The sequence below is a fragment of the Platalea leucorodia genome (genome assembly GCF_965183815.1).
Source record: "Platalea leucorodia genome assembly, chromosome: 3".
Classification (NCBI taxonomy): Eukaryota; Metazoa; Chordata; class Aves; order Pelecaniformes; family Threskiornithidae; genus Platalea; species Platalea leucorodia.
Window position 1 is genome coordinate 105,400,125 of NC_138825.1, and position 24,149 is coordinate 105,424,273.

Sequence of the window (24,149 nt, forward strand, 5' to 3'; positions counted from 1 at the left end):
ATATTCACATTACCAATGCTGCATGCAACTTTAAGTGTGTGCTGACTAACCTTTGAGGCCGACTCTTCCCCCTAGAAATCAAATGAGCTTTTCATTTATTAATTCATATCAGAGCAGGAAAGATGAGATGGTTCTTGTATTTGGTTTTGTTTGGTTTTTTAATCACAACAATGTAAAATGAATATACAAATAATACCTTCTGCATTTGGGATTACATCCTATTTGTCCAAATTAAATAAGCTTTTTTTTTTTTTTTTTTTTTTGGTTTGCACAACCCAGGAGAGTGAATCAGTACATGAAAAAAATGAGGACAACAATGTAGTTTTGAGTACAGCTGTTTCCTGTACATATGAGAAATAGAAACAGCTGAACAATGAATTTAATTTATTCTAAATATAAATGACAGGTGAAGACCTGGAAAGCACTTTTTAAAGAAAATAACTTATTTACTTAAAATACACCTGAGAACTTTTTTCTTTTATTTCAAGACTTTCATCTTAAATTACCATAAGCTAAAAGAAACATACCAAAATTGAGATCACCACATCTCACACTTAGCTTACATAGGTCCTCATCCTTTAAATATCCCATTCCCGATTTCATACAACTAAATAAAATGGGCAACTTTATTTCTTGTTATAGACAAAAGTATTCATTTTACTAATGCCATATATAACCTTCAAACTATACAAATACAAACTATACAATTTAGAAGAGTTCAAAATTAAATCTTCCAATATTTCAAGTATAACTAGACACTGAGAGCTTTCTCTGCAACTAAATCTTTAGCAGATCTCCTGTAGATAACTTTTGCTGTCTGCCCAAATGCAGGCAACATGAAAATACAGCAGCAACATGTTGTTCAATATTGTTTAAATAAAAACATACTGTAACTCTTTGCTAAAAATCATGATACACATCTCATCTCTTCACTTTATATAACACTCAGTACAGTTCAAGAACAAAGCACATATTGTGAATATACTTTAACTTGTTATCCTAAAAAAATTAATGAGTGAGAAAGAGATTTGAAAATATTTAGGTTCGTACAATCTCCAAATTTTACAGGTTCTTTTATTTTTAAAAATATCTAGTGTAACTAACTTGCATATTTGCTTTTGATCTAAGACTAAAAAAAGGTTCGATATTTACAGACTACACAGTGGAGAATGATAGCAATACATTTCTATGCAACTTGAAAAAGTTTCCATGAAGATGAAAAATCAAATCACTTTGAGAGCAGTAGATAAAGCATTAAAAATAAAAAGGAAAGGTATATTAGCAATACTCAGATCAGAAGGAAGTTTCATACTACCAGTGATTTTACCAGAACCTATTATTTAAATGTTAGCAAGGCAGCTCACATGGGCGCACAAATGTGACTATTCCTGCAAACCAAGGTGCTGGCATACAAATGGATCAAAGCAGAAAGATCAAAGACCTTGACCCTGTATTTACATAAAATTTTTCACAAAGTACTGAATAAAGTCAGCATTATGTCAATCACTTCAGGTTATAATTACGAATTATTATTATGTTGATAGCAGGAACAATATTTAACTGTTTCAGTGGTACATATACAGAACAAGAAACTTTCTGATTTGAACAAACAACTGTGAAGTTTTTATAGTAAGCAGGCAAAGAAGCAATATTAAAATTAGGCAAAGTAGATTTTATTATGTGTTATTGTTTCCTTTAAAATGTCAGGATTATGTGTTGTGAAATTTACTTTGCTTCCTCAACAGCTTCAGTTTTCGTTACTGATAACTGTTGGTCTAGTAAATACAGCATAAGAAAGTTAAGACTACAGGACTCTTGAAAGTCATTGCTAACAGTGGTAAAACTGCCAGTTTTCAGTGCGGATTACTAAATGCTAAGATTAACAAAATGAAGATTAGCAAAATTCTGTGGAGTTATTAATCTGCCTGTAATAGTTTTCCACTAGATACCAAGGGAAATTTTTATATTCAGAGCCAGAACTACCCAGATGGAACATCATCAATATTAAGACATACTGCCAAGTTTAAGGTATTTTTCTGAACTACCTACTATCCACATTATTTATTTTAACAACAAAAAAAACCCCAACCCCCCCAAAAAAACAGACTTATTTCCCCGCCAAACCCCAACACACTAGTATTAACCAGAGCACAGACAGCACCAAAGCTGGCAGTACCTGAAATAAATCCACCACTCTAATACTGACGTATCTGAAAAAGCCATTTTTTTCCTCAAGGAAAGTATGAGATTTTGTTGTTACTGTCAATTATTTATTTATATTTCTTGTATTACCCAAGTTCTACTGAATATTTTATGCATCTTATGAGCAAATACATACAATTCATCCATTTGTTTTGATTTTAAAACTCAAAACATCTTTTACAAAAAAAAAAAAAATTCAATTAAATCCATCCTCAACTTTCAATCGTATTAAAAACCTTCTATTTTTAATTGACATAAACTTCTGTATGGGTAAATGAGTGACATACTCTAGCATTCTTGTAACTTTGCTAAAAATTTTGCACAAACTCATTTCTTCTCAGAGAAAGACAAAATTATGTTGGCATCAGCTTGAAAACGTAAATCAACAGTAAAAAACAATCTTAAACTTCTGACACTTGGATTTATTGTCAGATCATATATAATTGTCAGGAGATCCTCAATCTTCTGACACTTGGAGTCATGCAGTATCTATGCATTGGCTGTTTGAACTACTAACTGTTTAACTTAACAAAAGAACAAGTGTAGGAAAAAGAACAATGTTCGCTTTGAGATACATTAAGAAATAGGTCTCCTCTCAACTCTCCTTTTACACGGAACACTTATTTTACTAATTAACAGAAAGTCACTGCTCTAAGGTTGCTATCACAAGCTTGAACCCAGCAAGTCTAACCACCAACCACTTCTTGTGCCAGTTACTTGCAAAAAATAATGGGAGAATTTAATTCAAACTGTCGGTGCATACCACAGCCCAAAAGAGATCTGAAAGACTGAGGCAGAATCTGAACTACCTGGACAAATTCTCAGGAAAAATTGTTGAAGGAAAATGCATACGGGAGAAAGAAAATAGTGAAAGCACCAGAAAGTGCATGGCAGACTTTGCCAGTACAGGTAAATTCTGTGACCTTAGGAGAGGTCTGTGAAAACATATTTTTTGGTCTTCAGTGCTAGGTGTGAGAAGATGGTTACTTGGGGGCAAAGAAAATTACTCCTGCTTCACCCAGGACTTCATCATTCTTTGCAAGCATACAAAAGATCATTAAACAATCCCTGACTTAATTGCTAGTTCCTCTAAACTGGGACAATCTGTAAGACCCTGATTCTGGCTGCCACTGGACACAAAGGATAAAAAGATGAAGAATATCATAATCTCTCTGCACTGATATCACTGGCTTTTCATACATTCTGTACACTGTGTGTAACACATGCAGCACAGTACTGGTCTGGTTCTGTGGTGTGTCCAAAGTCTGTCTCATTAGTGATGGACTTGGTAGCGTTAGCTTAACAGTTGGACTCGATGATCTTAAGGGTCTTTTCCAATCTAAATGATTCTATGATTCTATGATTTTTCTCATGTCAGAGCAAGACATTTCTGTATGCCATCTCTCTGAGCGCCCTTGTATGCTTTGGATGGAAACCTCCACACAAGTTGAGATAACTGCAGCAAGTTCTAATGCACCCCAATATGTATTTTTTGGATCTACAGTTGCCCCTGAATATACCTAAAAAGACCCAGTCATCTAGATGAGGCAGGAAAGGGGGAATATATCCAGTTCTTTCTTTGGAAGTTGACTCTTAGAAACTCACAAGGCCTTTGCAGAAGGAATATGAGGATTTCCACAGCAGACAAGGCCAAAGGTTTGCCCAGTAGGGTATTCAGTTTCTGACCACAGTAACTAAAAAGTTACAAAAAACAAAGATGAAGGAATTATTTATAATAACCTACCCCTAGGGGATATATCTCACTTATCTATTAAAAGACAGGTTGTTTTTTTCATTTGTATAAAAACATACTTTGGTAACAACTGGACTTCCCTCTATCCCAAATCTGTTGCAACATTTTTACTGTTTACTGTAACATCCAGTGCCAATTGAATCTGAGGTCAATCTCAGAAGTCACATTGTGGCAGCAAGTTCCACAACGGTATTTGCTTTTCTGTTATACTTGTTCTGCTTCTGAATATTTACTTGGTCTGGGTATATTATAAAACTGGAATGCATGGTTTCCATGATCCCATGGAAAATGGGATGCATCATTTACTACAGTATTAGGAAAGTGCAGTAGATATATTTGTTTGTTTTTTTTTTTTTTTATTGGTACCTTCTCTAAATTACATGAAGCAAACCATCTCAATATTCATTCATGTGGGATTGCTCCTTATGTATCTTGGCAAGTTTACTATATATGTCTAGATTCCTAAACTCTTTGCTATATTCCTTTCTGGTGGTGCTGGGAAGCAAAGGTTCAACTCAGTATTTCAGGCTAGAGTAGTTCTAGTATGCACAAGTGGTGTTTTAATATACTGCATCGTATTCTCCATCTCATTCCTTACAAATATTCATATTTTGCTTGTTTTCTTTAACTATCATCCTAACTAGAGGTCTTCACTTAACTGTTCATAATGAAACTTGAGTCTTCTTTCTATGATGCTAAAGTTAATGTAGATCCCTGCAAAGTAGAGAAGTATTGTTACTCATAGCCTTTGTGCATATCAGTATTTTTACAGTGCATGGTGAGCCAGACTTGATTACTAAATGCTGTGGAACTGAAAGGACATTTGCCACATAGTATCTCTAGTAGAACGAGATATGAATACTACAGTCTCTGTATAGACTGCAAGATCAAGAGGTACCAGATAACAGAGTGAATAATAGGTAGAACTGCCTACTACCTGCTCCACAGTCTTTGCAGAATTGCTCAGCATATTCTACCACTTTCATAACACATCAGAGGCTTCTACACAGGGAAGCTTATTTTCATCATGGAATACATCTAAATAAATTGGAAATTGCTATCAGCAACACAGGAGAGAAAGCTTAACACCTACAGCAAAGTTAACCTGGGCTTTCTCTCCCATGGATATCCAAACAAAATTCTACACATTGCCACTGTTTTTTATCTTAAACTAATAAGAACCCAACAAGCCCATAAGACCACCAACAGAGGGTCAGACCAAAGGCCAGTGTTCCCAGTGTTCTGTCCCCCATAACCGCCAGTGGCAGATACTTGGAGAAATGCATTTTTCCGTGCTCTCCCTAGTTTTAAGAGAGAAGTGTCTAAGGAGAAGCAGAGCATACAATGGTGCTTTACCTGGGTCCACTAATCTATAGCTTCTAGTGGTTAAAGGACTTCCTGAAACAAGTTGTGTCTTTACCATTATTTTCTTCTGTTGAAATGGGCAATAGACTGAAATGCTGGGTAGAGCCGGACCTTGTATTAACTCTTCTCAAAGTTCACTAGAAACACACTCATTCAGTGGTATTCCTTTTTAACACCACATTTTCCAGATCTGTGTATTTAGATAAAGCTTGTGCTGTCAAAGAAAGTGTAGAGGTGTCTATTTTTACAAAAGTTGAAAAGTGCTGGTACTGTACAGGACTGCCCATTTATCTTTAAGAAGGAAAGAAACAGAATAATCATAAAACACAGAGGCAAAAGTCGTGAATAGAAACAGTAAGTCACTACTGGAGTTGTGAAGGACATTAAAAAAGCCTGGAAGAAAAGCTTCCATTTGCATAGGCTTTGAGAAGACAGAGTGGTCTACTGAAAACTTGCTTGTTTGCTGCTTTGCTAATATAGAAAATTATGTTTGTTAATATAGTCCTTTCAAAAACTTCTGTGAATAACTGCCAGGAGTTAGAATGAACAGAAACATCTGCTTGAGGAATAATGGGGGTAACTGTTCCTGAAACTTCTCATGACTACACCAGTCTTTCTAACAGAGTATGTTGGCTGTCAAAGACTGAGCTAGATGCGCGTCTATAACGTGCCATCCTCACTTAAAATCTGAGCAGGAAAAAAAAAAAAAAACCAAACCCAACCCAACAGCGTTTACCATGGCAACATAATCTGTCAACTGCAGATCATTTCCGCAAAGGTGACCGCTATCATCTGTCTGAAAACAAGTCATTGCTGCTCTTGCATTTCTAGAAGATGGAGCAGCTCGTAGTAGCTACACTAACGTGATTTATTGGACCACCAGCTCTGCCTTCTGCAACTTTAGTTTCCTCCCAGTATAAAATAGGCCTCCTGGTCTTCAAACATCTCACACTGACAGGAATGGTAGCTGACCTGCTTGTCAATAACACAGAGCAAACCCATGATTTTTGAAACAGAACACATAAGCCTTTGCAGCTCATACAAAGACTGCTTCTCAAACAGAGACCTCAGTGTTGTCCAACTGATTCTCTTTAGATGGGCTGCAAAGGCAGACACATGACACATTTATCTATGGATCCACAAACTCCATAGGTGAAACACTGAAACATGAGATCTGTATCCTGATAATTTGTATGTCCCTCCCATATCTGATATTTTTTCCCTCTATAAAACATGCACCCACATTGTCCCACACCTGTGCAACAACGTGTATGCAGATAAATGCACTTGCTTCCTGAAGTGCAGCACTAACTGCTAAAAACTTTGCAAAGTGTTCCCAGCGAAGAGCTCTGTTTTACACAGTCATTTCCTATTACACTTGGACATACTGGTAATCCAGGACCAAACTGCCGGTTTTGAAAGAGGAGTGATGGTTAGAGAAAGGATGAACCATCACAAGAACAGTGAGGACTGCAGCTGACCAATTTGACAATCAGAATTTGTGGCTTGCAATACGGTTCCACTCTGCCACCTTTCTTACGGAAGGTAGAAGGTGGTGTTCAGAAACTCACCACTAGCTGCTTGGAGGTTTTTCAATAAATAGCATAAACATCTTCTGAGGAACTCAGAAGTGGTAAGACGTGAAGCCTTGTCTTCCTCTCTCCTAAGTCAGGGAGATTTCTCCACATCTGCTATTTCATGAATGAGTCTCTGCTTACCACTTTGGAAATTAATATAGGAGGCCTACACCATGTCCTACAGTTATGCAAATTCATCTTAATATACTAAAGTATATTAATGTACTTAGTGAGCTTTGATTTTTTCTGAAAAGGAGGAGGAAAAAAGGAACTTGGAGGCAAATGGTATCTACCATTAACTGATATTCTTTGAATTTGCCTCAGATACCAAAAATGCAAACTACAAGCCACAGAGTATCTCAAATTTCTGAAGAAGGCTACAGAGAAAAGTCAGAAATTCCAATTCAAACATTGCAAAAAGTGATTTTTCAGTTCTTCCCTAGTTTTCTAAGTTACTCAATTAGTTTACTATGAAACCATAGTAAAATTTATAAAATGTTCCAGAGGAAAATTATATTTTTGATGTTTGAGTTGTTAGTTTTTTGGTTTCGATTTACACAACAAAGATGTGAAGTTTCTTTTAGAATGGCCTTCTAAAAACTGAAGTCATATCTATTGAGCAACTTCTTCATCACAAAATCACATATAAAACTTCTGTGAATGTTCAGTATTAGATCAGAAATTGTGCTAATCTAGTAAGGAAAAAAATTAAGATTGTAAGTCTTGTCACTAATCTAAGCTGACATTAATGTCAATATTTTTAAAATCGAGGCAGAGAATTTATAATTAGCATTCCAGTAATACTGTATTTGAGGGGAGAGTATGGTGATCCAGGAGACATTCATTCCTGGGAAAGTTCATTTATACTCAGCTAAAAACTGAACATTATGTTCTTGAGGACTGTTCCTACAACAATGCATATAATTATCTTTTGACTGTGGATTTTTAGTCAAGTAAATGTTAAACATTTTTATTACTGAATTTTTTTTTGAATTCTCTTTTTACAAAGTCCATGTACATTTACTAAAATTTGCAAAGCTGAATAGGTATGAAAAAGCAGTAATGAAAAGAAAGGAGAATTATTGTTATAAAGCAGGCATAGCATGTAATAAAACAGAACTAATCCAATGCATAACTTTAAAGTTGGACAACCTTATCATGCAAGGAATATCTCATGAAAGGTAAACAAACACCTATCTTAATTGTTCTTTTCACATGTGTATCTGTGCTATTATAAATTTATCAAATAAAGCACAAAGAAATTGAACAAATCAAGAATTAACTGTTTATTAAAGGAATGCATAGTCAAAACAAATCTCTCAATTAATTTACTGAGTTATTTCATTAGTTGCAAGGTCTCAAAGCCTTTAACTTCCAGGCTTCATCTCTTAATAACTTCTCCCTCCTCAATTTATAAAACATGAAAAGTTTAAATAGTTTTTCAGAAAGTATTCAAGATATAAAGCCTAGAATCTGTAATTTCATTTTTTAATTAATACACTTTGCTCCAGCATTTACATTTGCTATTTCAGATTATGTTTCTTAGAAAGACTCTAGATGGTTGATTTGGAACTAAGGTCAGCTTTTTGACATTTTCTTTATAACAGCACCAATGTTAATAAATAAATATGAGAGACTTTCCTCAGTAATGGCCTGCTTTAAAAATCATAATCTCATTACTTCAGTGTTGATTTAGGTAAATTGTGGGTCTCACCTTGGCGTTTAATTAGTCACTTGGAAAAAAAGCAAACAATACATACCACCAAACACATTCACGTGGACATGTATTTGCACTGCATAACAGTTATTGCTTAATTATCTTTGTTTCAGAAGTAATATTTGTTCACTTCACCTGCTAAAAAGTGTTAGCCTTTCACAGTTCTCTGTAAATGTAGCATCAAATATAAAAACATTTTCTCATTTCCCTTTTATGTCCAGTCTCTTTGTTTTCCATCCTCAAAGTGATGTCTTTAAATTTGTTTTCACACTCTCTTACCCCAAATTAGTTTGACAAACACACAAAAGAATAAGAAGTAAATATTTCAACTCTCGCTCTAATAGAATATTTGTCCTTTAAGATATTTCCTGCCTGGAGCATGTACTGTGCTTTACTCAGCTTAATTCAATTCATGTTTGGTATCTAACATAGGGAAGAATGTCTTTCATTGGTTCTCATCATTTGGATATCATTTCCAACCTATTGTACATGTGTGTCATTTGAGCTAAGTGTTTACCTCTAGCTGCTTTGCAAAATATTAATAGGAAAACATGCTCACCTTCAGGCTCCCCACAGAGTGTACACTGTGACTCTGAAAAGAAAAAAAACCATAAATTATAATTTCTTGATTTTAAGATCTGTCATAATTATACCCAAATATAACAAAACTTACAGAACTCAAAGTTATCATGAAAAATGCAATTCTATATTTAGCACCCATTTTTTAACAGCTGCAAAATGACTTTCAAAAAAAGAATTTTTGCAGGAAGAATATTAAAATAGAACTATCTAAATGTCTAGTTACATTTATATAACTATCACCTTCACAGACTCCAGCTGAATGCATTCATGTAGCAGGACTTTTTGCTTCCACGTGACTTTTTTTGTATTTGTAGATGTACAATACTGCAGTGACAACAGTCACTCAAATAAAAAATTTAAGCCTCCTAATATTTTATTATTGGAGGCAGCAAACAGTAATAGTGACAGAGTTATTATATTCCTTTCTCATAAAAGTCTTCCAAGTCCTCCCAGGCAAGAGAAGTAAGTCAAACAGTCAATGTAAATGTGCAGTTATACTCTGTAAAATATTCAAGTATAGAAAGGAAGGAAATAAAACTCCATCATAACAAACAGACGGTCTCTAAATGTACAATTACTATTTTATTCACACACCACTATTTGGAAATTGGCTGTCTTGAAAATTATTTTGCATAATGTACAAATATATACACACATGGAGGAACTAAAAGTATCCCTTGAGATTGAGCTGCTTCAGGGGTTAGTATCAAGCTGTAGAACAAAGCCATTGCTTAGAATCCAAATACCAGAATCTATTGAAATCACAGAGATTGTAATCAAGTTGGCAGATAATTCTGATATACTGATACTGGAAAAAGTCCTACTAGAACAAGACAGCACAGTATATTTTAAATCACAAATCTCTGAAATCTTTATTTTAACACTCGGCTGAAAAATTACATCTCTGACAGCAACAAGTATGCTGAAGCAAATATATATATGCAGGCGCACACACACACACGTGCATGGGTATACATTTTTATGTAAATTCAGTACAATAAGCAGTTTAACATGCCTGGTTATATACAAATCCAATTCAAAAGCTTGCTGAAACTATCTCTGGCCTTGAATGACAAATAGGAGGTTGGACTTTAGCTGTGATCTTGACTCAAAGGCAAAAAAAGCTAGAAGCATAGAATATGAAACACATACATTGAGTAGATTGACCTTTATAGCGCCACTGTGACATTGCCTGTTATTTAGAGGTACTTTCTCCATACAGATAAGAGGCTGTATCACAGTAACCCACTGTTGTAATGGTACTTGACCCTACATCTTTCATATATTTTAAAAACATTAATCATTCATTGTTTTTTTACTACTGCCAGAGGTTGTAGCATGCATAAGGGAAAGGAACGAGAAAAATTATGTTTATCCCAGCAACCCTGCTGCTGATAGGTGGATCACAACTTTTAAAACAGCATAAATTGCATGAAAGAGAGGAATTAATTTTGATGCAGTTCAGCACCATGAAACATGTGGTTGAAACATCTATTGATAGACTCACTAGTGTCCCCAGCAGATCTGACAAACTGAAAACAACACCCCAATGGCTAGCTTGAGAAAACCCCCAGTGAAAAGCATGAAAAGCGTAGTCTCAGATAACACAGGCCTGTTTCTTTCACTGCTGGATGAAAAACGCACTTGCTACAATCTGAAGTGATGCAGAGGAAGGAGCTAGAAGATTTTTTTTTTCACTTTTAATTCAAAGACTTTCTGAGGTTTTACTGAGAGGGGCTGCCTGTCTGTGTGCAGTTTATTATCCTGATTGATAAGGAAGAACAAGCTGAGACTTGGTTTCTGAACTTCTGACTTTGCTGATCCTCTACGTCCTGCTAACAACTGCTTTGTTACAATCCAAAGAGTCTGCTCGACATTTCTTGCAGCTCTAAACACCATCTTCCAAAGGTCCCCACTCAACAGTACAAATTATTAGCTTCCCTCTTTTCCTCACTAACGTAAATTAGGGTCAATATTGCAAATCTGCAGCAGGGTAGATAGTCTAACTGCATAATAAGGCTTGCAGCTATAACTAGTGCCAGAAAGTTGTCCAAAAGCTAGCGAGGTGTCAGCACTATCCCTGCCAGACCTCTGCTTTTTTGGACTTCTTTCAGGTGTTTCTTTAAGGTCCCATGTTCATGGGCAAGCCAGGTGTCTCTTCCCCTACCTCAGCACACCTGGGGAGAGTACATGGGGGGATTTTGTTTTAATTCATCAATGTATGCCTTCCAGAGTTCATTAACATATGACTTCCAGAGGCTGGGAATAATTTCAAACTGACAGCAGCACCTCTCTTTCTAACTGGTAAGAAGCAGCCTTTGTGGATGCGGATGATTCACCAGTAAGCCTCTGTTTATGAACTTCCCCACTGTAGTTTGTTACTGTGGGGGAGGACTAGATACCCTTTTTGTTGTGCTTGACACATACAGATCGAGTGATAAATAAAAACACAACCACTTCTACTAGACACGTGAACAACATGACAGGGAGGTTAGATGGAGCACTGTTTTCCACAGAGCCTCTGTGTGTGAGAGAGAGAGAGAGAGAGAGAGAAATAATTGTCTATTTAGAATCATACATTCTATGGTTATTGTTGAGAGATTCTATGTCCTAATTTTCCAGGACTAAAATCATATAAAACATACACATCACAGTCAAATATTTGTAGGGTTACATTATACAGAAATCTTAAAATCCTGTCAAGAAGCTATGTCTTGAAACTTATTTTAACTTCTTTTCTCTGTAAGGAAGTTGCTGTATCTTGGTAGAAAAGATCTTTCTGGAAGATAGATCAATATTAAACACCTGTACTAATTTAGAAATTTTCTAATTTAAATTTCAATTCTGAGGTCAGATGACAGCAATGAAGGACATGACAGCACTGTAAAAAGTTACTACTCCATCAGGTGAAATGACATTGTTTAGGCTGAGATGCACCTCGCCTAAGGTTGGGTGTCTCAGTATTAATGTTCAAAATCTAAACTAGATTTACCAGTTAGTGGAAAGCAACAGCCACTTAACCTACCTTAGAAACCTATGTTAGCATGAGATAAATCAACAAATACCTTTTTGTAAGTACCCATTCCTTTTTTTTTTGTGTTGTAAGAGGTCTTAGACTTAGGCTACATCTTCACAATAACATTCATGGCAAGAGAGAAAAGTTCATTGTACATGACCTCTGGAGGTTATGCAGTTCAGCCTCCCCCTGAGAGCAGGGCTGTCACCAACATGAGTTCAGCTCAGCTGGGGCTTTGATAGTCAAGTCCTGAAAGCCACCAAGGATGGAGATTCCACAGCCTCAGTGGGCAGCATGCTCCAGTGCTGCATCAGCCTCATAGGGTCCTACTTGAATCTCTCAGTCTGCAGTTTGTGGCCATTCTTCCTTGTTATACAACCCAGCACCACCAAAAAGACTTCGGCTCCATGCTGTCTGTAACTCTTCTTCAACAGCTATATGCTGCTATGGATCTTTACTTCAACAGGCTAAATAAGCCCAGCTCCTTCAACTACTCTGACCAGAGGGCCCTCTGCTAGACTCCCTCCAATTTCTCCCTATGCTTCCGGAAGCAGGGAGCCCCAACCAATGAACACAGTGTTCCAGGTGCAGCCTCACCAGCACCAGAGGGAAATAATAACCTCCTCAATTTGCTGATCATATTCATCCTGCCATAGCCCAGTACACAGTTTGCCTACTTGCAATGAGAACGCTGTCTGTTGACCCATATGCAACTTGGTATTCACGTTCCTTTAGAAAAAAAAAAAAAAGAATAAAATCAAGTCTTAGTAAGATCAGTTCCCTGATCCAAGTCTCCCACCAATTATAACAGCGCTAATGCATGGCACAAGAGAAGAGGGAATGTGTGGCCAAATGCAGGTAGACCAAGACTGCTCTTTTCAGGCCTGGCCAGCCCATAGATCAGCTTAAGAATAGATCAGCTGCAGAAACTGACTGCTCATGGCTTGATAAAGTGCAGTCTTTGCTGGGTAAAAAAATGTCTGAATGGCCGAGCCCAGAGAGTGGTGGTGAATGGAGTCAAGTCCAGTTGGCGGCCGGTCACGAGTGGTGTTCCCCAGGGCTCAGTGTTCAGGCCGGTCCTGTTCAATATCTTCACTGATGATCTGGATGAGGGGATTGAGTGCACCCTCAGTAAGTTTGCAGATGACACCAAGTTGGGTGGAAGTGTCGATCTGCTGGAGGGTAGGAAGGCCCTACAGAGGGACCTGGACAGGCTGGATCGTTGGGCCAGGGCCAACTGTATGAGGTGCAACAAGGCTCAGTGCCGGGTCCTGCACTTGGGTCACAACAACCCCATGCAACGCTACAGGCTGGGGGAGGAGTGGCTGGAGAGCTGCCTGGCGGAAAAGGACCTGCGGATGTTGGCTGACAGCTGCCTGAACATGAGCCAGCAGTGTGCTCAGGTGGCCAAGAGGGCCAATGGCATCCTGGCTTGTATCAGGAATAGTGTGGCCAGCAGGACCAGGGAGTTGATAGTGCCCCTGTACTCGGCACTGGTGAGGCCGCACCTCGAGTACTGTGTTCAGTTTTGGGCCTCTCACTCCAAGAAGGACATCAAGGTACTGGAGCGTGTCCAAACAAGGGCAACAAAGCTGGTGAAGGGTCTAGAGCACAAGGCTTATGAGGAGCACCTGAGGGAGCTGGGGTTGTTTAGCCTGGAGAAGAGGAGGCTGAGGGGAGACCTTATTGCTCTCTGCAACTACCTGAAAGGAGGCTGTAGCGAGGTGGGGGTTGGTCTCTTCTCCCAGGTAGCAAGCAACAGGATGAGAGGAAATGGGCTCAGGTTGCACCATGGGAAGTTTAGATTGGATACTGGGAAAAATTTCTTCACGGAGAGAGTGGTTAGGCATTGGAACAGGCTGCCCAGGGAAAGGGTGCAATCACAGTCCCTGGAAGCATTCAAAAGACGTGTAGATGTGGTGCTTAGGGACATGGTTTAGAGGTGGACCTGTCAGTTAGGTTAACGGTTGGACTCGATGATCTCAGAGGTCTTTTCCAACCTTAATGATTCTATGATTCTATTATTATAAAATATAATAGCAGCAATCTGCCAAAATTATCTTTGTTTCAGAACAGCAATGGGTATAGGGACAAAGTGGTATAAGGTCTTGGTCTGTAAAATATAGGGGACATAGAGAGACTTACAAAAGGATATGGCTATTAGCAACATTAAATAATTCAGAAAATGGCTCACAGGGTCAGGAAGTTTGGTAGGCCCTGCCCTACAGCTTCACTATCTGCATTAACTAGTGTTCAATAGCTCAGAAGCTTAAAGCCATACAAGATTTGCACAGAACTTATCCACAAAAGGTGGGAAGAACAAGAAGCTGAGCTAGCGGTCCAAATTAAGCTTCAGAAATACAACCGAATTCAAATATTGGTACGTGTTCCTAGTCCACACCCTCCTAATTCTAATCCTACTGAAATTAAGGGAATCGTGAAATCTCAGCCGCAGACAAGTAACTTTTGTATGCCCGCACTGGATGAAATGATGTCTAAAGTGAAAGTGCCTAAGCTACTGCGCGTTTTGATGGAATAGGAGTAGGGACATTACCACATTTCAGACAAAGATATTTCTTAAGCTTCTCCTTCTCACAATTCGTAGTAATGGATTATGTCTATATATCTGATTTGTCTAAAGTATTTGTCCTGGTTTCGGCTGGAATAGAGTTAATTTTCTTCCTAGTAGCTGGTATAGTGCTGTGTTTTGGATTTAGTATGAGAATAATGCTGATAACACTCCGATGTTTTAGTTGTTGCCAAGTAATGTTTATACTAGTCAAGGACTTTTCAGCTTCCCATGCTCTGCCAAGTGCACAAGAAGCTGGGAGGGGGCACAGCCAGGACAGCTGACCCCGACTGGCCAAAGGGCTATTCCATACCATATGACTTCATGCCCAGTATATAAACTGGGGGGAGTTGGCTGGGGGGCAGCGATCGCTGCTCAGGGACAGGCTGGGCATCGGTCAGCAGGTGGTGAGCAATTGCATTGTGCATCACTTGCTTTGTATACTCTTTTTTTTTTAAAAAAAAATATCCATTATTTATTATTATTATTATTAATTATTTTACTTCATTTTATTTCAATTATTAAACTGTCTTTATCTCATCCCATGAGTTTTCTCACTCCTATTCTCTCCCCCATCCCACCGGGGCGGGGAGTGAGCAAGCTGCTGGCTGTGTGGTGCTTAGTTGCTGGCTGGGGTTAAACCACAACAGTATTATAATGATACTTTCACAGGAGGTATTCTTTCTTTTTAATATGTTGCTAATCATCTGCATGTGAGTAACTCCTTTGTCATTGCTCTCAAAAGTAGAATGACTAAGATGGGCAAGTGTTCAGAGATTTGGGACCCAATAAATCAATAGAACAAGAAAAACCTGTATTTATATTATTAATCTTACTCTATCATTTTGAAATTGTCTAGCCAACAGAACTAATCTTCCTAGATACAAGAACTTGCTGACAAAATAGGTCATAAGAGAGTTCTTTTGAAGAAACAAATTTATCATGAAGAGACAAGCTTTTTTTTCCCCTCAAATAATATGAAATTTATTTTGTTTTGATAGTTCTTCTTGTCTAACCTAAATGATAAGTAAAACTAAAAATAATAAACCCAGACATGTAAACGCCAACATTCTTTCTCCAAAAAGCTGAGTTCAACATTCAATTTTAAATTAGACTGAAGATAAATTATTCTGCTAAACATGTTCACCTTTCCTTGCTTTGTATATACTTGTATGGCGGGTGCAAGTACAATAAAATCTACTCTAAAGAGCTACAGTAAAGAAAACAATATATGGGCCAGACAAAAGATACAAAATAGCTATTATGAATAACTTACAGTTCAAAATACCCATGCAAGCTATATAACGTAATAAGACTAAGACAACACAATATCGGTAATATTTTAAATCAGTTTAAAGAAAATACTGTATTGAACAGTTAACTACACTTTAAAGTACACTATGCTCTCAGTAGGGGTTTACCCAGATTATGGAGTCCAACCAAGATGAGTTTTGACCGAGATATATGGAAGTGAGAGTATGATAAGAAATAATATACGAAGGTGAGAAGCAGTGCTGGGGATAACTTGTCACCTCAGCACTGCATTCAGAAAATGGATGCAGTCAGCCCTTCTGACTGCCCCTTGAATAATACCACATATCCAGCTTTGTATCCCCACTTCATTTGTGTAACAGACCTTTCTGTCTACAACTACCTGAAAGGAGGTTGTAGCAAGGTGGGGGTTGGTCTCTTCTCCCTAGTAACAAGTAATAGGACGAGAGGAAACGGCCTCAAGCTGCGCCAGGGGAGGTTTAGGTTGGATATTAGGAAAAAATTCTTCACCAAAAGGGTAGTCAGGCATTGGAACAGGCTGCCCAGGGAAGTGGTTGAGTCCCCATCCCTGGAGGTATTTAAAAGATGGGTACACGTGGTGCTCAAGGACATGGTTTAGCGGTGGACTTGGCAGTGCTAGGTTAATGGTTGGACTCGATGATCTTAAGGGTCTTTTCCAACCTTAACGATTCTATGATTCTATGATTCTTTTCATCTGATACTACTAGAGACCCTTTGCAGCTCCTCCCTGCTGCCACCCTTCTCTATATTATTTTAAATTTTAATTACAAACATGTATGTTGTTATCTGTTGCTTTTATTTTTCTTTTTTTTTTTCCACTACTGTCTAAATCTATTTACTGTGTGGCCAAAAAAAGATACCCCTGTTATATAATTACTGAATACCACTGCCTATTTGAATCCAGAATTCAATTCATCAGAGGAAAACTGGAAATTATTTATGTTTCACAGAGAAGTATGGTTGGCTTCACAGAAAATAATTCTCGGTTTGCTTTTTTTTCCTTTCATTTATGCAAAATAATAATAATAATTTAAAAAGCAATGAAAAAACAGATCAAGTTCCAGTGAGGAAATTTAGCAGAGAGTGCTTTAGACTTTGGTTGTAGTGGCAAGAAACACAACTGTTTCTGACACTATTTCATCAATGTCTCTTTACATCATTTTACTGATGTCAGTGAAACAGAACTTTGTGACACTTAAAGAGACATAGAGTAGCCATGCATTGCATTGAGATTTAGTGCAGCTGAAAAGCAAGGTATAATTTAAGGCTAAACTGTGAGACTTGTAATAATTTTCAGGATTTTAATCCAATATTTGTATCTAAACATGGCTATAATAGTGCCAATAAAAGCTGACTGTATTATGAACTGTTTCCCATTCTCTCTTTTCATGTCTATTTTTTCTCCTACACCTTTTGTCTTTATCTGTAGCTTTTCCCTCCTGTTGATATCTCACCATTGCACAATACCATCAGCTGAAACATCAACGTGACAGACCTATAGGATAAACTGCAAAATTTTATCATGTCCGCCAAGATTCTCCCATTCACAATCATCCTATTTGTTCCACACCGATGCTAGAGCAAATCCTGTGGAGATCTCCTACTCCGTGTTCAGTCACCCATGTAGGTAAGGCATTGAGAGACACCTACAAAAATCAGCTAGCCTTTTCTTCTGCAAAGCACATTTGAGCTTTACCTACAGAAATTTTTCTAAAATGTTCTCTAACCTCCAAAGACAGGGAACACAACCCTCTTCAGGTAAATTATCTCTGTTGCTAAATCATCTTTGCAGTTGGAGAGATGTTTCCTATATCGCCCAAAGAGGCATTGCTTTTGACTGTGCAGATGGAGAATAAAATTTTTAATGCACTTAGGAAAAAATATTAAAATATGTATTTCAGATACTTATTGTTTCCTTCATGCCTTGTTTTTTTCTATTCTAAGCTTTCAATTTTTCCTCGCAGTCATGGTTGCTAATACTCGTCTCATCTTTGCTGTTCTCCCCTGGAGTCTTTCCAATGTAGCTGTATCTTAAAGTTAGAAGTGCCCCACACTGCATACAGTACACGACCTGAACCCTTCGACTCCCAGGCAGAGCAGAATATTTACACTCTTACATCCTTTTTATATTTCTAAGAATGCCATTGTCCTAATTTTGGGCAGCACTATTTTCTTGACTCAAATGAGATCTCATCTCATCCTTATAGACAGGAATTCGACTGGGGTACCTTCAGCAGTCACCATCATAAGAATGAAATAAGTCAAGGATATTTTGTTGGTCTGCCTTTGCAGTAAGAGCCCTATTCATGGAATCCATGTAAACCAAGTGAACTCCACAAAGCATTCCAGGTGCTTCTTACAACTTTTTGTTTGAAACTATGAAATGGCAGAAATAATAAAAATGACACTACACCAAAACACTGTCTTTCTTACAGTATTTTGAGTGCTGAGAAATAGTACAACAGGAAGAGAAAGCAACTACATTTGGACTCAGATATTGTTTGGGCCCATTTCCATATAAAAGAAATAAACAAAAATAATTTCAAGTTATGCAATCAAAAGAAAAGCATGCATTTATACATATATAGGTACACACACATTTACATGTGTGTATATATCTCTCTGTCTATCTTGAAACTTTTTTTCTTCTTCTAAACAGTAGTATTTACACATAAAAATAACTACCAGCAGTCAGTTCATCATGCAGAACGTACTGAAAAACGTAATAACAACAGTTGTTTAGAACTGTTGTGGATATAGCCAATAAATGTATTTCACCCATCTGAAACTGTTTCTCCAAGCACTTCTTGCTGAAAGAGGCTACTTTCTTGCCTGCCTGCCTGCCTCTCACTGCTGATCACTTATGGTATGACTACTCTCAAGATGAGATTCCCTTGCATTTGCAATTTCAGCTTTCTTGAATCTTTCCTTTTAACTGGGTTATTCACAACAAAGGGCCTTTTACTGCCCAGGATCAGGCCTTGGGGTTAGGAAAAACAAATATCTACTATAGTTTTGGAGAATAGGAAAAATACAATAGAAAAAAACAGCTGCCTGTGAGAGACTAGAAGCTGGGCTATATTGGGAAATACAGAGCAAGGGGAATGAGTAGCCCTGAGAAGGGCAGATACTGAAAGAACTTTAAATAAAAATAGAATACAGAATAGCCAATACTAAAATAGAATGAGCCTAAAGCAGAAGAAAATCAACCAACCTGGCAGCAAACTTTTTGTATCCTTTTGAGCAAATGAACTGACATCCAACCAAATGCATAAAGCAACCACTAAGAGCCCATTATTTTCCCCAGACAAAAATATAAGGTTCATGCTCAAAGCAATGCCAGAACCTATTCACAGTGCTTGCACATCAGATCCTTCTCCATATGGAGTTTGCACATTACACGTGCATTAACCAAGCCAAAAGAGATTTCAGAAAAAAATTATGAGACCAGACAATCAAATATTTTCATAGGAAAGCAAAAATAACTGAAGCAATAAAAAGCAAAATATAAACCACTCAAGAAAGAAAAAAAAAAAAGCTAATGCTTCTCTTGGTGATCTGAACACAAATACTTTCTTTTCAGAGGAGCAGTCATAAACGCAGTAATAAAATGGATGTGCTTTAGCACACTTCTGATACACGTCTCAAATGCACAGTATCAAAGTGGAGAGCCTAAATATCCTGAATGAGTCGAAAAAAGACCAGAATATGTGTTTATAAAGAGCAAATGTACATGGTTTTCACCTCATTTTTACACTCATTTTCTAGTATTTGATGTTCGAAGGTTAAAGTGAGTCATACTCCTCACAGCCGAGGGAAAGAAACGTGCCACCCCCTAATCACATTGTTGCATCTTTATGAAAAACACCAAGGAGAGTAAGGCTGGTGATAAAAAATTGTGAGAGTGGGGACCCATGAGAGTGCTGTGAAATACAAAACTGAAGACAGTCTGCACCAGAGGCTTGCTCCAAAAACCCCCTGGAGCCAATGCAAGTGTCACTGGAGTTCAGCAGACTCAGGGTCAAATCTCAACAGAATACTAATGCGAAACTAGCCAGGCTATCTATCACCATTCCACTACTTTCTGCTTTGTGTTTTTTTTTTTTTTTTTCCCTCTCTCTTTTCTTTCACTTTGCTCATTTTAAGAGATTTCACCAATAATCTCAGAGCCTCATAAGAACAAGTAAAAATGGTACAAACCCAAGTTGAGCATGATATAACAAAGAATCAAATAGACAGATAGCAGAAAATATAGAATGGGACAGCACAGTTACAGAGTAGATCACATACTCTGATACTCTGGTACTCTGAAGGTTAAACTGATTTTTTCATGCCTTTCTCCTTTTCTCTCATATAGGAATCAGATTTCAAAAGCATTTAAATGGGGTGGGGAGTTGACTTGACAAGCAGGTTTAAGGAGGTAATTTGAAATACAAAGGGTGTACAAAGTAATGATGTAACCATTGTGTCCTGGTTTCAGGACACATTGGAAGGGGTAAGAGATCAAGTCTAGGATGCAAATCCACATCTGGGCAAGACTGTTGAATGATGTCCTTCATGTAAAGTCAGTAGTGTATATCAACTTAGAACAGTACAGGTTGGAAGAGACCTCCTGAGGTCGCTAGTTTATCCCTCAATTCAGAGGACTGCCAACTTCAAAGTAACATTAGGTTTCTCAGGGCCTTGCCCACTCAAGTTTTGAAAATCTACCAGGAAGGAGAATCAACAGTCGTTCTGGACAACTGTTCCAGTGTTTGACCACCCTCAGCATGAAGAGTTTTCCTTGTGTCTAATTAATTGAAATTTCCCTTGCTGCAACATCTACCTATTCCCTCTTGTCCTTTCACTGTGCATGTCCAGCTCCATCTGGCTGTAATGACCCATTAAGCAGTCGAGGACAGCAATTAGCTCTATTCTCCTTGTGCATCATATGCTCCAGTACACTACCCATCTTGGTGGCCATCCTTTGGACATTCTCCAATTTGTCTATGTCTTTCTTATACTGGGGTGTGGGTGGAGCAGGGGCTAGAACTGGGCACTATTCCAATTGCAGCATCTGAAGTGCCAAAAAGAGGGGAATAATCACTCCCTTTAACCTACTAGCTGAACTGATGCAGCCCAGCATGCAGCCAGACTTTATTGCTACAGATACACTTCTGAGAAAAGGGCACTCAAACACAAAAGAACTGTGATATACAACTAAAGCTTTGAACTGGTCCAGTCCCAAATATGTAGTGACCTCACATGCTAAGTGACTACTTGAGGAGGTAAAGCAGCAAACTCTGACGTGCCAGGCAGTGTCTCCCAACAGCTAGAGACCATAGCTCAAGGACTGATCTGTTGTGTAAGCCTTTTCTGCTGTCCTGAGAACATTTTTAAATACAGGCTGGGGGGAACAAGGCTTTTTTACAAGAGCACTGAGCTATCCTCTGTAAGGATGTCTGTCTTGACCAGTCTATGATGACTTTTGAGATCCAATGACATTTCTAAATATATCTGCATATCTCAGGAGAAGAGCTTCTGTATAGTCTCTGCTCTCCATCAGAAATGCTGTCTTCAGGTGGGAGCGAGCAAAAACACAAGAAACACAAATTTAGTGTGAAATATTAAACTTGATTTAAAAAAATGAAAGAATCTGTTTATGCTATGTAGAGTTTGCCGCCAAACAAATAAGTGTTAGTAAACCTAATCTGGAAAAAATTAAAAGTGAACTGACAAAAAATATGCTTTTCTTTCCATCTTGAACATTCTCAGAAAAAAAAAAAAAAAAGTCTGCTCTGTTGACGATTTCAAACACTTCCATCTCACTGGATATATAAACGTGACCTCTGTCATAACCGTTACAAAGGCACAAAGAGTTCATTGCAGGACTCAGACCTAAGCTCAAAATAACAAGAGTGCTTAGTTCTAGCTTTTACAATAGAAAATAAAGATTTGTTTGGGGTAACAGAAACTTTCCAGTGAGTTAAACAGAAAAAAAAAAAGTTTGCCATTTTTTGTAAAACAACTGCTAACTTCAACTCCAAGCTCCTAACTTGTTCTGGTGAAGTGAGCATACATACCTTACAAAGCCCCTATGCTGGAAGAAGGTGCAAAATTGGGTGCATCTGGGAACTTTCTATGCATGAAGTTTTCCATAGTGAACATTCCTTATCAACATTCATAAACAAAACCAATCCAAAATTCCAGTTGCAACTAAACAAACATTAATCAGAACTGTAGATACATCCTTTGACAAAAAGATGTAAAATTGCAATAAAGAAATAGGAGTTGAGAGTCCAAAAATATTTCATGAAGCTAAAACTGAGATATGGAATTCAGTGACTAAAAAATAGCCTGATCTTTTTGCAGAAACACTCATAAGTTCAACCTTAAATAGCCAAAAGCAAAGTTGAAACAGCAGATTTAAATTTACTATTTCTTTTCAACTGTATGAGTCCCTTTTCTTTCTTCAGTACATCATGTACACAGCAACGTGTACCTCTTTCAGCCAACCTCACCTTTTAGATTACTGCAGCAAGCTAGCATTCTCTGTCACTGATTTGACCTTCACTTCCTTTATACTTTTGTAATGGTCTGGTGATTTCTTTAATAGTTAGCTACAAGGAAGTCCAGATCTGCAGTATTAGGAGTCTATGTACAGAGCACAATCATTGAAAGGAGCCCTAAGGTCAAAATAAAAATTGTTAACACGCACTATGCCATAGTTGTAACTGCTAAGTATCACAGATCTCTATGTGTTGCTTAGAAACTTCAGGCAACTTGAAGTGCAAACACCCAAAACTCACATGGAACGCTTTTGTCTGATTCTTAAACACCACTGAAATTAGAAACCCAGCACAAGCCTTGCAAGTATTATAGACATTGTTATTAATATGTTAAAACCCTCATAAAACTCTCAAGATTAAACTAATGTATAATATACTCAGCTAATTAAGTACAAATCATTGGCATTATCATCATTGGAGCAAACTTTCCTTGACGAAGCTAACCTAAGGGCAGGATACTGTTAATAGCCCCATCTCAATGTTATTGCATTTTGGAAATTAAATGTTTTGTTGTGTCAAACATAAGATGAAGCTGTATAATTACACATCACTTTCAAGACAGCAGAAAAGCGAGAGTCCAGAAAAGACACTAGTCCATATTAAGTGCCCGTAATTTCTCAGATTAGTCAACTGAGTTTAAAGCAAAATCGATTTCTCTCTATTCTTCAGAACTACCTTTTTTTTAATTCCAAATCCATTAAATAAAATTTCTACTGTAACTGTCTCTTTCAATCTTAGAATAAGAAGAACTTTTCTCTACTTCCTAACAAGATACTGGAAGCAAGTTCACATAGAAAAAAGAAAAATCACAGACTAATTGAGCAGTTTCTTTTTATGATCCAGTGTTCAAAGTCTTTGCCAAGAAACTGCCACCCTCAGTTTGTTTTTCTGCCTGAATATTTAAATGGGAGAAAATTCATTTCAATCATGAGAAGTTTGTTGTTGCATCCTTTTTTTAAAAATAACCATACTAACCTCTGCTGACTGACCCCTAAGCAGTTACCTAAGTGAGGTTATCTGCATGATCGGGCGTGAATTTAGAGAGTATAAACACGCACATGATGTGATTTCCACAATTTTACTGGCCTCCGTCAAATTATTTATAAGATGTAACTAAGGGGTAAAGTCCTGAAAATTTGAAACTAAGGAGATTATTATTAACAAGGAGATAATATTGAATTACTTGCAAGAGACAAGTAATGAAAAAGCTATGATCCAGCTTTCAACAGTAAAATGATAAATAATTGTACACAAGTTACTCATAAATAAATGTCATAAATGACTAGTTTATAATGCTAAATTCTCTTAATCACAGAAACACCACTGAATTACTAATCAACAGAAAACAGACATACACAGGTGTGAAATTAGCCATCAAATTTAATACTTCATCCTTAAAAAAAAAAACAAACAACAACATGATTTATCATAGCTATTTTTCAGCACTATTTATCTAAGCTTTCTTATTTAAAATATTTCAGTTATTGGATGATGTAATTAGACAAGTACTGTTTGACTTTAAAAACT

General features: G+C 37.4%; 1 protein-coding gene across 1 annotated transcript in view; it reads right to left on the minus strand.

The window, feature by feature from the left end:
* DLGAP2 (DLG associated protein 2) overlaps nt 1–24,149 on the minus strand; it is a gene marked incomplete at its 3' end in the record, with an annotated part of 398,367 nt that overhangs the window by 238,127 nt on the left and 136,091 nt on the right. Inside the window, exon 2 of the mRNA XM_082305420.1 lies at nt 9,174–9,206. The remainder of the gene's footprint in view (nt 1–9,173; nt 9,207–24,149) is intronic.